Genomic DNA, 19,123 nt, shown 5'->3' with positions numbered 1-19,123 from the left:
TTGTGGCAGCGCATATTTTCAGGGAAGTAGCCGATCCTTTCAAACAAATAATAAAAGTAATAATAATAATAATAATAATAATAATAATAATAATAATAATAATGCTATTTGCTTTACGTCCCAGTAACTACTCTTTTAGGGTTTCGGAGATGACGTGGTGCCGGAATTTAGTCCCGCAGTTCTTTTACGTGCCAGTAAATCTACCGACACGAGGCTGACGTATTTGAGCACATTCAAATACCACCGGACTGAGCCAGGATCGAACCTGCCAAGTTGGGGTCAGAAGGCCAGCAGCTCAACCGTCTGAGCCATTCAGCCCGGCAATAACAAAAGTAAGTAACTGTATGTATTCACGCTTTCAGCAATAGATAATATCATGTACACGATTCCAAGTGGCATTGGGATTGTCTCCAAATACTTAAACTGTGGACTCGATACAAATATCGGTCATTTCGGATATATTGTATTCACCCTTCTCAATCTCAATGAGTCTAAGGAGTCACTGATATTCTGGTGTCATAATGTACATAATGTTGGCATTACAACATAAGATATTAGAACTTTACACCAGAATGTCAGTGACTCTTTAGATTCTAAAAATCGTATCCTATTTTTAACTATATAGCAAATATAATTTTTGGAATATGTGGCATTCATATGCCTTTGCTGGCAGGACCTAGTGTTTACAGTGCACTATGTCTTCTGGTATGGGCTAGAGCAATTTTGTTACTTTCACTGATCTGTCTCTGTCTTATACTTGGCTTTGACAATATGAAAGTGACTGAGGTACCGTATGAGCGATGCTAGTAATGCCATTCCTTGTGCAGCCAGTCTCTGCTATGAATGGTGTGAAAACATTGTTCATAGAGCCGGTTGGTGCATGCATTTCAGTGGGCTTGGCAGTCTGATATGTAATAGGAACTTCTGGTTCAGTGAGGAAAGCAACGGGAAACTACCTCACTCCTCATTTCCCTAGTACGCCTGTTCAGTGATGCCTAGGCCATCTATGACAGCTGATGGAAGAGCTGTTGGGGATCCAACCAGCCTTAGGGCTGAAGGCTGAACATACACGTGGCATTCATATCTATATATCTTAACATTAAGTATTTTATTAGAATAGTGGCATTTATGATTAATTTTAGTAATGTTTTATTCTGCACAGTCGCTGTTGAATAAGCAGGTTCATCAACAGCTAACGATGACATATTTAACAGTTCGAAACCGGTACTGTCTTTTAATGAAAAAAAAAAAAAAAAAGAAAAAGAAAAAGACACTTTATAAAATAAAGTATTGATTAGGTGGAAAACTCTCATCCTTCTTACTTGTGTGCTCAAACTATCAATACGGACCATGAAGCTGATAGTTTATAGTTATAGACCTGCACTTGGCAAACCGAACTTGTCCTCGGACACTCCCGGCACTAAAAGCCGTGCACCATTTATTTTTGTACTTAAGACTGTCGCCCATGCGGCATATCCTCTATCAGTTGTTCACCTAGTCTTTTCTTAAACGATTTCGCTATATTGCTATATTTGCTTTACGTCGCACCGACACAGATACGTCTTACGGCGGCGATGGGATAGGAAAGGCCTAGGAATTGGAAGAAAGCGGCCGTGGCCTTAATTAAGGTACAGCCCCGACATTTGCCTGGTGTGAAAATGGGAAACAACGGAAAACTATCTTCAGGGCTGCCGACAGTGGGGCTCGAACCCACTATCTCCCGATTACTGGATACTGGCCGCACTTAAGCGACTGCAGCTATCGAGCTCGGTTTAAATGGTTTCGAAGAAGATATAAATTTATCGAATATCTTCCTTGGAAAATTATTCAGTACCCTAATTCCTCTTCCCAGAAACGAATATTTGCCCCGATTTTGTTACCTGGATTTTTCAACCTCATCTTCATACTCTGATCATTCCTACTTTTAAGAACTCCATCAGGGTTATATGTTTACCAATGCTATTCCACGCCGTATCTCCACTGACAGCTCAGAACAGCCTGCTCAGTCAAGCAGATCGTCTCCTAATTCCCAACTCCTCCGTTCCCAAAGTTTGGAACATTTTCATAACACTTTATTTATTGTCGGAAATTACCAAGAAAAAGATCGCACTGCAATCCTTTGAATCTTTTCCACTTCTCGAATCAAGATATCCTGCCCCTAAATACCATCATAACTATATTAAGATATCTGTAACCTTAATTTACAATCTCGTAATGTGATTCCCCCAATGAAGGTATTTTCTTATATTAACACCTAAGTACATAAATTACATCAACATAGTAAGTAAAACTGGGAGGATATTTCCTCTGGGTAAAATTTATAACCTTACTTTTGTCGGGGACCCTCCGTGGCTCAGACGGCAGCGCGTCGGCCTCTCACCGCTGGATACCGTGGTTCAAACCCCGGTCACTCCATGTGAGATTTGTGCTGGACAAAGCGGAGGCGGGACAGGTTTTTCTCCGGGTACTCCGGTGTTCCCTGTCATCTTTCATTCCAGCAACGCTCTCCATTCTCATTTCATAGCATCTATCAGTCATTAATATATCACTTTGGGAGTGGCGACCCCATCGTACTAATAGCCTATATATGCTTCATTCATTCCATCCCTGACCCGGTCAATGACGGACAACAGGTTGTAGGTTTTCATTTTTCACTTTTGTCGGAGATGCGCATTTCTGAATATTAATGTATGTTGTGTTGAAAGTCGAGTGAGTTGGGCATACGGTTAGGATCACGTAATATGATCTTGCATTCGGGAAACGGTGGGTTCGAATCCCACCGTACCGGGCAAGCTGGCCATGTGGTAAGAGTCGCGCAGCTGTAAGCTTGCATCCGGAAGGTAGTGAGTTCGAATCCAATTGTCGGCAGCCCTGAAGATAGTGTTCCGTGATTTCCCATTTTCACACAAGGAAAATGCTGTACCTTAATTAAGGCCACGGGCGCTTCCTTTCCATTCCTAGGCCTTCTCTATCCCATCGTCGCCATAAGACCTATCTGTGTCGGTGTGACGTAAAGCAAATAGTAACAAAAAAGGAAGAGGAAGAAGAATTCCACCGTCGGCAGCCTTGAAGGTGGTCTTGCGTGATATCCCATATTCACACAAGGTGAATGCTGGGGCTGTACCTTAACTAGGGCCATGGCCGCTATCTTCCTAATCCTTGCCCTTTCCTCTCCTTACGTCGCCGAAATCTTTCGATGTATTAGTGTGGCGTTCAACCACTAGAAAAACTGTCAAGTGTAAAAATAGATGAGCCTCCATCTGAAACAAAAAATGCAATGCTGTACTACTTTTGTATTTTATGTTTCAAAGCTCAGCAGAACGGGCAAAATTCCCTCGTCTTTCCCACGTTAACTATGAGGTCATTGAACAAGTCATACTCTTCCCTGGTGGGTATTCCTAGTTTTACTCTGAAAATGGTACTAAATAACTCATTTCCATAGCATTTGGCATAGCCTCGGCTGTCAACAGCCATGGCAGTGAGAAATTTGTAAGTTCGTTATATGTACTCTGGAGGTAAAAAGTGTTTCAAAGTCAAATGGCAAATCCTTATCGGAATCAAGGAGTGCAATAGTCTTGTGATGTCGTGTTGCTTCAGAAGAGGCCTCGTGGAGGTCATTTTACAATCTGCGAGTCTGGGTGTATAATGATGGTGGTCGTGGTGATGATGATGATGATGATGATGATGATGATGGCGAGGTGCAGGATGGTATTAGTGGCGGATGATTTAAATGTTAGGCACCTTTATACAACATCATCTTCATCATCATCACAGAGATGGTAAAAGCATGTCGATATATACCCTGCTCTTGTCCAAAACACAATGCTAAATACTTCTTGTTCCGATGGACGAAACACCATCAACAGCATCATATGCTCTTATTCCGCATGGACACTGTGGAGAAGATTGGCTTTGGACGCAGGCTTTTGGAACGCAACCTAGTGATTAAAATTTTTATACCAGCACCTTTCCTATCCCGCCAGCCAATATTCTGATGGCGAAAATTGTTTCCACCAACGGACTCGAACCCTCTAACCACGGTGTCAGACTACAAAGCCTTAATGTTCATGGCCACCAGACGGTTGATTGATAACTCAGAATCTAAATACAACACATCACACCTGGCTACCACAAGATAAACACGGAATAGTGAGTACATCCCTCCACACGTTGTTAGCGTGAGGAAAGACGTTCGGCCACAAAACTGGGCCAGATACACTTCAAGTACCGACGCCAACGAACTGAGGAAAAGGCTAGGAGGAAGTCAGACATAAGTTCTTCGTAAATTATGGTGTGAATTGTAATGTCATTGTATATGGTTGTCTTAGATCGGTACTATAGCGGAAAGTAACGAATGGTAGAGTGAAAGCTTAAAATAGGGAGAAGTCATATCTGATACCAGCCGACTTCATCTGGATCAGTAGAGATAAAAATCATGATAAGTATTTTCCAGTTTCATCTTCACATTTCAGTATACGATATCACAGGCCTCAGATTTCATTCGTCGCTTTTAATTACCTTCTCTACGTAGGACGTGACCATCACCTCGTAAACTTCTCCAAGAAAGACCTAGACCCCATTCTCTTATAACATGTGCCAAATTTTTTCATTAATGAACATTAGTACTTGGGATTACGTCAATACTCTGTGACCTGAAAGTGGGCTGTCTGACAACTAAATTAATGTCATAACAGTACGTCATTCTGAACCTGCCAAAATATCATCAACTAAGTTACATCACTGATAGGTATGCAAATGGTTTGGCACGAGTCCCTGAGGATGTGATAAAAAAATGAAAGAGGTTAGTGATTTGATTTCGCTTCGTCACGATGACCTTGTGTACTTTTCCACTACTATTTCAACAAGCGGAACGTTGATAGGCATTATATATCGCCTCACATCCTCAATATTAAAAAAAGTAATGGATAATTTTTGTTCAGATCACGTATTAAAATACCTTAATTTCACAGGCTTCCGTATGGTGTTTCATCCAAATAGTTTAATTCTATACATACACGCATATTTGTTATAAACTGTTATGCCTTCAGCGTTCAGTCTGCAAGCTTCTGTAAATATACTAAACGCCTCCACAATCCTCTGTTCATAACTAACCCCGTGGTCTCGTTTAATTCCGTACATGTTAAGAAGTTAGAAACGGAGTCTAACCATCATAGTCATGTTAGGCACCTTTATACAACATCATCATCGTCGTCACAGAGATGGTAAAACCATGTCCATATATACCCTGCTCTTGTCAAAAAAAAAATGCTCAATTCTTAACGTCTTATTCCGACGGATGAATCTCCATCAACAGCTTCATATACTCTCGCTCCGTATGAATACTGTGGAGAAGGTTGGCTTTTGGCCCATGCTTTTGGAACGCAAGCTTGAGATTAAAAATTGTATGCCACCACCTCTCCTCTCCCGCCGGCCAATATTCTGATGGCGAAAATTGTTTCTACCAATGGACTCGAGCCCGCTAAGCACGGTGTCAGACCATAAAGTCTTAATGTTCATGGCCACCAGACGGGTGATTGATAAGTCAGCATCTACATACAACACATCACACTGGCAACCACCATTAACGATGCTACGAACTTATATCAACATCGCACACTTTCACTAAAGACAATTTTCAGTCTACTGCGTGCTAGTCACTGAACTACGACGTCGGCTAAATTCCAATGCAAACTTCCTAAAGCATCTGGGCATGGTCAGTTCCTGGATGGATGACCACAAGAGGGCTACCACAGCCGACATACACGTAAACCACTGTGACAGTCAACATAGAATGCAGATCGACCTCCTGGTCACTCGAAAAATTAATGTATACAAATACACTTATATTAAACACATACACACAGAGAAAAAATATAACTACAATAACACACAAACTGCATATTCACAGTCAAGTAATATCGGGCGTGGTCACACACTGGATGGGCGGCCACCCACCCACACATTAAGCATTTTCTAAAACCAACGATACTAGTTTAAAATCACATAATGACACACAGCAGACATACATTCATCACATACCGACAGAGGAGCGTGGAATAGCGCACCGGTATCGGTACGTCAAAAACCACCTATCTCTTCGGAGATAGGCGGAACATGTACAGTAGATCACCGGGGATGGCAACCACAAGATAAAGACGGAATGGTGAGTACATTCCTCCACGCGTGGTTAGCGTTACCCTCCATAACAGAGACTATTATTCTCCTAATTAACGTATCCTCCTCTGTTCACATCAAATGATTCCACCACCAAAACCTGTTAATGTGTACAACTTCATCAGTCGAGTTCATTTCTAACTTAGCCTGTATCTCCTCATTCGGAGTACTCTATAGTCATTGTTCATACCTGTTTGTACCAGCGATCATTCTCGCTACTTTCATGTCTGTTGCTTCTAACTTATGAATAAGATATCCTGAGTCTATCCAGATTTCACTTCCGTACTGCAAAGTTGGTCTGAGAACAGGTCGATTTAAGGATACTTTCCTCTGGGAGCTGACTTCTTTCTTACAGGATTCTGTTGATCGTTTGCTTCACCTTGATTAAATCTCCCTTACTATACTACCATCCTAAATACTTGAAATTGTCTTCCTGTTCCAGTTCCTTGTTCCCAACCTGACATTTAGTTCTCTTGGGTTTCTTCCCTACTGCCGTCATATTAGTCTTGGAAAAGTTAAATTTTATATCAAACTTATTGCACCTATTTTCAGGTTTCAAGATACCAAATGTTTTACGTACCACACTAGGCCTATGCTAATTTATATAAATACAGTAGCCTATATTTTTAGTGTTCTATTATTCGGAAATCAGTTGTTGGTAAATGAAATGGCGTATGGCTTTTAGTGCTGGGAGTGTCCGAGGACATGTTCGGCTCGCCAGGTGCAGGTCTTTTGATTTGACATCCATAGGCAACCTGCGCGTCGTTATGAGGATGAAATGATGATGAAGACGACACATATACCAAACCCCTGTACCAGCGAAATTAACCAATGATAGTTAAAATACCCGACCCTACCGTGAATTGAACCCGGGAACCCTGGGACCAAAGGCCAGCACGCTAACCATTAGCAATAGAGCCGGACAGTTGTTGGTAAGGGCCATATTTATGCTAGTAAGTGCTCAATGTTTTAAGTTTCTCATATAGATTATTAGTGTGAATTCTTTTAACTTCATATTACCGAGCTCGATAGCTGCAGTCGCTGAAGTGCGGCCAGTACCCAGTATTCGGGAGATAGTAGGTTCGAACCCCACTGTCGGCAGCCCTGAAAATGGTTTTCCGTGGTTTCCCATTTTCACACCAGGCAAATGCTGGGACTCTACCTTAATTAAGGCCACTGCCGCTTCCATCCCACTCCTAGCCCTTTCCTGTCCCATCGTCGCCGTAAGACCTATCTGTGTCGGTGCGACGTAAAACAACTAGCAAAAAAAAAACTTCATATTATTGTCATTTATATCCCTAAACAGCAACACTCAATAATTTTCAGTTTTCTGGTCATCGTAAGTTACTTTTAATTCAAGGCTGAGTGCTCACTTTGACTCAAAATCTTACCGGTCCCACACATACACTTAAAGAGAATGCTAGTGTAGTATCCCAATGATAAATTATTGGATATCTTTCAGAAGTCTTGGATATCTTTATTTAGTTCACCATTAACACAGCTAATATAACATTGAAATTTTGTCACATGCTTTGATCTTTTAGGCAGAGAGAATAAAAAAAAAATCAGTTTACTCTGTTATGTCATCAAGTGAATATCGCGAAACATAATGTGGTGGGTTGTCGGGTGTTGGAAAGGTAGCATGATTTTACTACCGACAATGTTTAGTAAATAATTATCAATAGTAATTTAGAAGTTCAATCTAGTTCCAGTTTTTCATTTCTCGAATTATGTACTCACGAATGGTGTCGAACACACAGCCCCCTGGCGCGTTGAAGTCCTCATCCAAGAGTAGTTCACTTCACAACTAGCCACACTTTCCATGAAGACCGTCTTACTTCTCAGTGACTCGCTCCAGAGCGACTCATCAATGACTCACGACCATCTCGCGACTCACTTCCGACTGACTCATGAGCGACTCTCCCCCGGCTTCGCTCTTTAGATAGACTCACTCAAGGCTCTCGCAGTTTCCATTGCCTGGTCATTCTTGGTACTTTCTCCTTTGTTAGCCAGCTTCCTTATCGCGTGCTTCAACAATTCGTTGGGGTTATTGTTTGGCTCGTTGCTGATCCCCCACATGTTGTCATCGATGAGCAGGCATTGTCACCTCTTACAGGCATTGTAGCATTCCACTCCCCACCCACGAAATTCCTCGGTCTTCATTGTCACGATAATTTAGGAAAATTCAGTGTGTCTGGTTACAAAATTGTCACTGGAACTTAGAAGCTATTTTTTTTGGTGTAAAGTCGACTGAAAGTCGGGGTTTGAGTTACACAAATAGGAAATATTCTCTCAGTTTTAATTACTGCGTTGATGGGGTGAAAGTTCATTTTGGGGATTATAGTAAAAGTGTTAATATAAGGAAATATATTCATTGGAACAATCACAAAAAATAGGATTGTAAATAAAGGGTACAGGTCTCTGCACATGGTTGTGAGGGTATTTAGGGGGTTGTAGTAAAGGTGTAAAGGAGAGGGCATGTCAGTCTCCGATAAGACCCCAGCTAGAGAATGGTTGCAGTGTATGGGACCCTCACCAGTCACTGCCAAATTTTTATACACACACATAGATTTTTAATGAACATAGTTCAATATGTATCCACAATAGTTTTGATTAATATGTCTTTGCTTATACATTTGTAATTCATTTTATGGCTGATAATGACATTATATATGTCTAAACCTGTCCCCAAGTTGAATAAAAGGTATTTGTAACATAAACACGTAGATAATTAGTATTGAAAAGGTTGAACCTAATAGATATCTTATCGTTGATCTCAGTTCAGTACGGAAACATTAATGAAGTTCATATCTTTAAATCTATCGAACTAGTTAGAACATGTTGGTTGATGGCGTTAACTTGTTCTTTTCTGGGGCAAAACATTGCTACTTTGGAAAACATTGTACTCTCATTTGCATGGAAAGAAGAACCAAGTGAATCTCGTACAATATATTTGAAATGTGGTTTTGTTGAACCTCGATAATACCATTTGGTCTCGTTCTCCAATGCCAAGTTTTAGAAACCATTCGCTGAAATGAAATCTTAACTTTGGGCCATAAAGTAGAATATTTTAAAATTGACTGGACAACAGTTCCTCTGCGACAGTGATGAATTATTGCCAGCCACTGTCGGGAAGGATCACTTTTCTAGCGAAAGCTAATTTTTTGTTCATTATAAGTACCTGATCTATTACTGAAAGAGCGTAATAGGGAAACGTGGTTGGCTCGCCTATATGATTAACTTAGCTTGTCTGATTTTCTCTGTATCTTTTGATATCATTCTTAAGTTAGACGTAGAGGTCTGCGAATTTAGACTCATTTCTTTCCTTGACTTAACTTTACTAAATTTATCTTTCACCAAACGTATCGTTTTATTTATCAGTTGTTTATCTCTGTAACGGCATATTTTATCTTTGCCACTTCTGCCTTTGTTTCTCTTTCTTTTATCTTCCTCGTGGAATTTTAGTACGTTGAATTGTCGACTAATTTACGGCTTATTGATTTAACATGTAATTCATTCAACCTTTGATGATCGAAGATTCTTTTTAAGTGAGACCTCATGCCTTACGTATGTAATGTTCTCCCGAAGGGTTTCTGTTGATGATGACAGATGTGCCAAAAGCGATGGCATAAACTTCGCAGTCGATCATGTTAGGTTAATGATCTACACGGTGAAAAACTTAGTCCAACTACAACCTATGAGACCTTGATGCAGAATCCAACATGGCGGAAACATTGGGCTGCTGTCAGCTGTGACACGCAGCCGGACATTAATTGCTAATAATATAATTAACGCCAATAACGTTCATTATCTTCGAAACGAAGAATTAGTATGTGGAAAATAAATCATGTTTCCATAGTTGTAAAACACGAAGAGATTTAAAATAATATACCAAAATCGAAACAAGTATTCGACCAACTTACATAATCCTACACCAGTACATTTGACAATGACAAAAGGTAATTAATTAATATTCGTTGGCAAAACAACAACACACAACTCATTACAAGAAAAACCACAAAACATCCATAACAGTGAAATGACATACCGTACTCAGTAAATAAGATATTCAGCAAGCAAGACTACTTTACATATGCACATGATTCACTAACATAACCCTGCAATCCATGCACTTGGAAATGACAACATTTAACCAACATTCGTTGGTAAAACACAACAACGCACACACAACACATTACAAGAAAAACACACATAGCACTAAAATGGAAAACCGTACTCAGTAAATTTAAAAAAAATCAGCAAACTAGACTACTTTAAATAAGCACATGACTCACTAACATAAACCTACAGCCAGTACACTTGAAAATGACAAAATTAAATCAAGAAATTACAAGAAAAACAGACATTGCACAGGACAATAAGATAACATTCTCAACAAATACACATTCACCAGCCTATTCCTACTTGAATTATACAATTCAAGGTGTATTTATAAGAACATAATTATTGGTAAAAACATTTGCTAACACCTTAATGCACTTTTAATCATCGTTTTCAAGGTCACACCGCACTGACACTCACCATAAAGGTTACCTATGCTACTCTCAATTAACTGACATCCTAACACTTCCAGTGCCTCTCTTTGATTCTGTAACTTAAAAAATTCTGGTTCGTAACTGTCACTAACTAACACCTGGAAAAGTCTGAACACTTTACAAAACAAGGACATGACCATCAATGATGGACACTTCAAACCACCCCTGTTCACTAGATGAAAGTAAATAATCATTTCTTGTCATTATTCACAAGCAATTAATTTTCAGCCTGTAACATTTTAATGCATACATCACACTTTTTACATAATACTTCAATCACTTGCAAAGTGGTGTAGCTGGCAATGCAGACCAAAATCCCCAGTGTTCCCAAGGGGAACTGTGATTTGAACTACTTCCTCTAAAGCAGGCTCTAGTGCATCTAAATTATCAATAATTCCATCATGGCTATTGTTATAATAATTGTTATAATTTTCAAAGCAAATTAACCAAATTTCGCACTTTTAGCTTTCTTTCAGATCCATGAATTTGTTCCACAGAAACATTACAAGTGCAACCACGCAATCTAATGTAGGCACTAAATCTTCCCTCTAAACTGTCTGTCTGCAATTTGGCAGTAAGAACATTAGACCAGTGGTACTTAAGGAAAGTATATCTACACAGTTCTGTCACTGTGGTAATTGTGTGTGTATCAAAGCAGTGTATGTTTCGCTTGTCAATCTTCTTTCTGTTTGTAACGTATGCTGCATGTCTATGCATGTTTTAAACATGTAAGGAGTGAATATTTCACGTCATCAGGACCAGTAATTGGATTAGCACCTTCATTTGGGTTATATTTATCTTTCATGGGATTCTGTACATTACATACTGACCAGCACTTTTGAATTAATTTTAGAAACTGCATTGTACCATCAGAAACATCCACACCTTAAATATTAAGCAATTCCAAACCAGCAACATTCTTACGATCAAAGACATTTACTGCTAATGATACATTTTGACTCTATTTACGTTGGATACAGAGCCGTCCTAGATAAATTTGGAGTCATTTTTAGCAACAATCCCTTCTCTTTAAGGTCTGAAACTTTGGCTTCGGTAGTTGAAAATTTACAGACGGACTATGTACCAACATTGACCACTTTACTTAAAACAGCAAATGTCTTATCAACGTTTGGTATAATAAGATTATGTTGCAGCCCATAACAGTAGCTCTGGAGAGTATCTTATTTGGTTAGTTATAGAGAGGTCTAATTGTTTCAGGACAAATTTTATTTGACTAGTTCTCTATGCATTAAACTCACAGTCTAACTCAAGTGCATTTTTTCAAAAGGTTCATCAAAGAGGAAGTTTATTAGTGATGTGAGTTTCCTACCTAGCTGACTAACTTTACAAACATATAAATCTGCATTTAACTTGAAAAATCTGAATATCTGCATTTAAAATGGAAATTATGAAAATTAATATTCATTAAATAAAATACACACTCGTCGGACCTTGTACTCACACTTACTTGTTACCTGCTTACTTACACATACGTTATTTGAAGGGCGCCAGCTGTCACTCAGTACAGAAATAATAGAATGAGACTCTTGACCATCTCTAGGGTGTGGGGTAATAAGCTTACTTTTGACAACATACCATATCAGTTCTGGGAAAAGGAGATTGGCGTTCGGTTTCCCCATTAATTTTGAGGTTAAGATATTTTACTGTCAATGAAATGAAACTCTGAATTCGTTTGATAGAACAATATATATTCTTTAAATAATATATCAAAAAATAGTGAGTCTTGTTGCGATAAAACAGATGAGAATATGAAATTATGACATTGCAACTGAAAGAAACTAGGCATGAATTTGAATTCTTCTTGACCGGACATTTAACAATTTATACGGAATATTTCCCTCACTGATTCACTTGACTGTACCTTTAACACTTTGAGTGTAATTACGACGTAATCCATTGCTCTGGTGTTTACTGTAGATGTGTCACGCCTAACGTGGTGATACATCCTTGAGACTGCTTCTTCTCCATATCATCTGACTTCTTTGTAAGTCAATATGGTATGACCTCTTGGCAGGTCCAGGGTTGCCCTCTCTGACTCCTTGGTAAGCCTTGCGTCCGCGTCTTCCACTAAGTGACGGACCAACCATTTGGTCTCACTCTCTCAATGACCAATAATGGCTCACTGAGTCTTCACCATCTCTCGTTCACACTGGTTGACTGACCAACTAAGGCCTCTTGATCTAGTAGACTACTTCACTGTACTGCATCCGTATAAGTAATGACTGACGCTACAATATGCACTCACCTTATATAGACGTTGGCTGACACAGCTACGTAATCTCCAAAAATAACAATGACATACTCCCACAACGCGGCAAATATTACATACAGTGGTGAAATAGCCCTGCGGCGGCCAACTCGCTGAGCGCATATTCTAAATAAATACGATGACATAGCCATGGCGCGGCGATGACTTGGCAGAATCGCCAGTGGTATCGCAATATAACAACGTCACTTCCAATCTCTGATATATACAACAATTCTCACTGTACAGGTATTGAGTGGTATTCTACACATACGTATATATGCATACATCTAAGTACAATCTTGCAAGCAACAGGCAATTGCAAAATCGAATTAAATAAGACTGATAATTACAATAATAGTAACAATATCACAGATAACATAATAATAATACTGACATAATAATGATAATAATAATAATAATAATACAGATAAAATAATAAAAATACAGATATCATCTTGTAACGGGATTTGAACCGTTACAATTCGCCTCCCTCATAAATAAATCGAAGAACAAAGAATCGATTGATTTATGAACAAAATTATATATATAACACTGAGACAGATAAACACTTTAAATGAATATACAACAATAATTTTCTTTTTCAGCATCCATACATTTTATAATACATCACATATGAGAATTTTTCTCGCACATTGCCATCGTAGATAACTGTTCAGTGTCCCATTCTCTTTTTCTCTCATACAAATCACAAGAGTACAGCACTCAATTTAACACATACAAATAATTTTAAATGATTACACTATATTCTTCTTTTTTTTTAACATATCAAACCTTTTTGTGAAATATCACTTATATGAGAACTGTTCTCGCATATTGTTATCGCACATAACTGTCCAATGTCCTGTTCTCCGTTTTTTTGTCACACAGTACATGACAATGTAGCACTTATTCTTCCAATATACCAATACGACACTTGGTTCACACTCATATCGCAGATGTTAATTTTATTTTGCCAGTTTCTCACAAAATTAATCATCTTAATCTTATCTCAACAAATCTCACGTGAAATACTTCTTTACATATATACTACTACAAATACCGACAATATCCCCTTCCTGATCTTTTAAGGAATATGCACACTTCCCGATACGGTTCACAATAGTGAAATACCCCTGATACAAAATAATAACTTCAACATATTTCCCGCCTCTGCAGATGATGAAATGTAACTCTGAGTAGCACTCTGTCACTCAAACTGAATCAATTTTGCCCTCATTAACTTACAAATCAATAAATCACATCCTCCTTGGCAACAATAATTAAAGAATCAACACTATGGCTTCAAGATGGTTCAATTATTCCGTAATCCAGAATAATGTTTATTTGTTCTTAGACGTCACTAGCATTTTTTACTTGACTGGGGTACTTACCTCCCACAAACGATCAATGGTCAGTTACTACAAATTTATGTTCATATACGTGTTCTTCCTCACCTACCACTAAATACATCTCGATGCTTACCTAACATCGAACACAATTACTCCTCCTGTAATTCACTCAAATTACCTCACGTCACTGCCTCATACCGACTATCCCTCGGATACTGCTCGTACAGACACGTAACACACCTTAACATTTCCTCTCACTAGGAACAACTTCACTTACCTCTCATATCTCTTTAAAGAACACACGTCACCAAACACTTACCTCAGACCCATCATAATTAACATAATTAAGTCTAAGTCTACTCTACTTCCATGATTTGCAACCAAGTCAGCTCCTAAAATAACTGAATACACAAGTTCTGGTACCACAAGGCATGGCTGAAACTTACAATTATCTACAATTGACTGGTACCGCTATCTTATTTACTCACTTTGACTTACCCAACGGCTGTTATAATATCTAATAGTACCTTTGTTTACCTTCTTCGTATCACAATTTCTATCGTCGTAGTTATTACCTCACTACTTACATCATATTCCCCGTATTACAAGTACTTACATCATTTAACAGAACACTTCTTACGTCTAACTTACTACTACCATTAATTACTTCATTATCTACGACTACGTCATTACTTAAATATCTCACTTAACATTACTTAGGTCACAATCACACTATACTCTTAAATCTATTTTCACTACATAAATACTTATACTAAATACCTATTCATCTTCTACCTTCGGCCTGTCACTTAATTTACCCGATTCCCTGTGAATTTGGAATACTCTTGCTCGATGACTATTCCTGAATACCATTCGCATTTAGCCTATTACTCTCTCTCTGATGATTAAAATCCTCACGCCTTCCGTCACTTTGGCCTATAAAGTTTCCACGCCTTCCTTCACCGGATTGCCCCTGATAACTCTGCTGAACCCTATCACTATTGAAATGTCTATTATTCGTCTGCTGATCATAATTATTCCCTCTCCAGCTATTCTGTCTATAATTCCTCACATAATTCACATCTGCACGCCTCCCATCTTCCGATTCTCTCTGGTAACTCTGCTGACCTCTGTCACTATTGACATTTCTATTATTCCTCGGCTGATCATAATTATTCCCTCTCCAGCTATTTTGTCTATAATTCCTCACATAATTCACATCTGCACGCCTCCCATCTTCCGATTCTCTCTGGTAATTCTGCTGACTTCTACCACTATTGAAATTTCTATCATTCCTCGGCTGATCATAATTATTCCCTCTCCAGCTATTCTGTCTATAATTCCTCACATAATTTACATCTGCACGCCTCCCATCTTCCGATTCTCTCTGGTAATTCTGCTGACCTCTATCACTATTGAAATTTCTATTATTCCTCGGCTGATCATTATTATTCCCTCTCCTCTGATAATTATCTGACCTGTTTCCCGCTCCTTCTACAGTTCTACTTTGCGGTCGATTATCACCTACGCTACTATTCAGGGCCTCGAAACTATCTAACAGTACCTCCATATCTTTGATAGTACTGACTTTCTGCATACACGCAGCTTCCCTAATCCTATCAGAATAATGTTTTAACATAATCCTTACGATATCAACTTCTGAACCAATACTATTAAGATTTTTCCATATAAGCACGTGTGTCAGAAAGTATTCTGTCATAGACACTCCTCCTGTTGTCTATATTTACCAAGCATAATCCGTTCTCTCTCACGATCTTGTACATTCTCATCCCAAAACTTATTAATAAATTTCTCTTTAAATTCTTCCAAATTAGACATATTATTACGGTACACTTGAAACCAGGTTTTACTTTCACCGATGAAGGAATTAGACAAGGTCTCTAACACGTATTCCCATTCGATAATATTATCCCTCAACTTATTTGCAAATCTTTTCTCAACTAATGTTACAAATTCCATAGGATTAAATTGTTTTCCAGTAAACTTAGGCAAATCTTGGTCCCTATTGTATAAACCACTCGTTACTACTATTTCTCTTGTAATCTGACATTCTCTCATTTCTTGCCGTAGTACCCTCTGGCAATTCAAAACTTTTTCTTCCGCCACTTTCTCCGCATTCTCTTTCATTATTCTCAATTCTTCCTGTAATTTTTCCTCTTTCTCTGTAACCTTCTGCGACAAATTTTCTTGTTTGTTCTTTAGTTCTCTGACCTGCCCAAGCTCTTTTTCAAACGTTTCTACCTTACTGACACATTCCCTCATATCTTGCCCCACTGCATTATGGATCTTGTCTAGTCTTTTGTCTATGATCTCGTGAATTACTTCCTGATTACTAGAAATCTTATTACTTAACTCTTTGATATTCTCTGTACAAGTTCCTTTGACATGCTCAATTTGCGTATGAAGATCGCTCCGACTCGACTCCATTTCTTCTCTAAGGTCAACACACTCTTTGTTTAACTTATTTTCTAACTTGCATATTTGACCAGTTACCTCTACTATCTTAGTATCTATTTTAGAATTAAGTGATTTACTTAAAGCATCTATTTTATCATTGATCACATTAAAATTCTTGTCACAAATATCAATCATTTCTACCATTTTACTACTTAGGGAGTTAATCTGTTTATTACAATTTTCGTTAATAGTATCAATCTTTTTCTCCATCTTACTACAGATACCAATCACTTTTTCCATCTGTTTCATATACTTTTCGTTATTCTTTTCAATCAGATTCTTACAGTTTTCATTATTGAGCTCGGTCATTTCGACCTTAAGAAAATTAAAAAAATCTCGGTTCATTCCCCCCGCGATCTCCTTTTGGGTTTCAGTATGCTTCTCAATTTCTGCATTTTCCTGAATTATCTCAGAAGCTTCCATCGTGTTCACCTGCTCCCTACTCTGAATTTCACCTTGGATGTCCGCAGAGGCAATGACCTCGTCGTCACATGACTTGTTATTGTCTTCCTTGTCCATCTTTGGTTCACTAGTGATAGTACGCGATCTCAAATTAATTTCCCTCTTCAAATCCCTTGACATATCCTCAAAATACAAATATATATATCACAAAATTATAGTCCTGAAATTTACCGGTAATAATTCCTTTGGCTTAAATGTGCATACTCTTGCCAAATGAACCTATGATATGCTGTCATTCAGAACAGATTCTGAATTTATTCGAGTCCCACGTTGCGTCGACACTTTGTGAACATGTTCCTGAATCGCTGACTAACTTTACAAACATATAAATCTGCATTTAACTTGAAAAATCTGAATATCTGCATTTAAAATGGAAATTATGAAAATTAATATTCATTAAATAAAATACACACTCGTCGGACCTTGTACTCACACTTACTTGTTACCTGCTTACTTACACATACGTTATTTGAAGGGCGCCAGCTGTCACTCAGTACAGCAATAATAGAATGAGACTCTTGACCATCTCTAGGGTGTGGGGTAATAAGCTTACTTTTGACAACATACCATATCAGTTCTGGGAAAAGGAGATTGGCGTTCGGTTTCCCCATTAATTTTGAGGTTAAGATATTTTACTGTCAATGAAATGAAACTCTGAATTCGTTTGATAGAACAATATATATTCTTTAAATAATATATCAAAAAATAGTGAGTCTTGTTGCGATAAAACAGATGAGAATATGAAATTATGACATTGCAACTGAAAGAAACTAGGCATGAATTTGAATTCTTCTTGACCGGACATTTAACAATTTATACGAAATATTTCCCTCACTGATTCACTTGACTGTACCTTTAACACTTTGAGTGTAATTACGACGTAATCCATTGCTCTGGTGTTTACTGTAGATGTGTCACGCCTAACGTGGTGATACTTCCTTGAGACTGCTTCTTCTCCATATCATCTGACTTCTTTGTAAGTCAATATGGTATGACCTCTTGGCAGGTCCAGGGTTGCCCTCTCTGACTCCTTGGTAAGCCTTGCGTCCGCGTCTTCCACTAAGTGACGGACCAACCATTTGGTCTCACTCTCTCAATGACCAATAATGGCTCACTGAGTCTTCACCATCTCTCGTTCACACTGGTTGACTGACCAACTAAGGCCTCTTGATCTAGTAGACTACTTCACTGTACTGCATCCGTATAAGTAATGACTGACGCTACAATATGCACTCACCTTATATAGACGTTGGTTGACACAGCTACGTAATCTCCAAAAATAACAATGACATACTCCCACAACGCGGCAAATATTACATACAGTGGTGAAATAGCCCTGCGGCGGCCAACTCGCTGAGCGCATATTCTAAATAAATACGATGACATAGCCATGGCGCGGCGATGACTTGGCAGAATCGCCAGTGGTATCGCAATATAACAACGTCACTTCCAATCTCTGATATATACAACAATTCTCACTGTACAGGTATTGAGTGGTATTCTACACATACGTATATATGCATACATCTAAGTACAATCTTGCAAGCAACAGGCAATTGCAAAATCGAATTAAATAAGACTGATAATTACAATAATAGTAACAATATCACAGATAACATAATAATAATACTGACATAATAATAATAATAATAATCATAATAATAATAATAATAATAATAATACAGATAAAATAATAAAAATACAGATATCGTCTTGTAACGGGATTTGAACCGTTACAGTGAGACCAATATTATCATTAGAATAACTTGTGAGATGACTTACCAAAGTGTCAAACTTCGTCCATCTGTCACTTCATTCCAGGTCTTCACAAGCAT

The sequence above is a fragment of the Anabrus simplex genome, chromosome 1 (genome assembly GCF_040414725.1).
Source record: "Anabrus simplex isolate iqAnaSimp1 chromosome 1, ASM4041472v1, whole genome shotgun sequence".
Classification (NCBI taxonomy): Eukaryota; Metazoa; Arthropoda; class Insecta; order Orthoptera; family Tettigoniidae; genus Anabrus; species Anabrus simplex.
The sequence above is the reverse complement of the archived record's forward strand: the minus strand, read 5'-3'. Positions refer to the sequence as shown.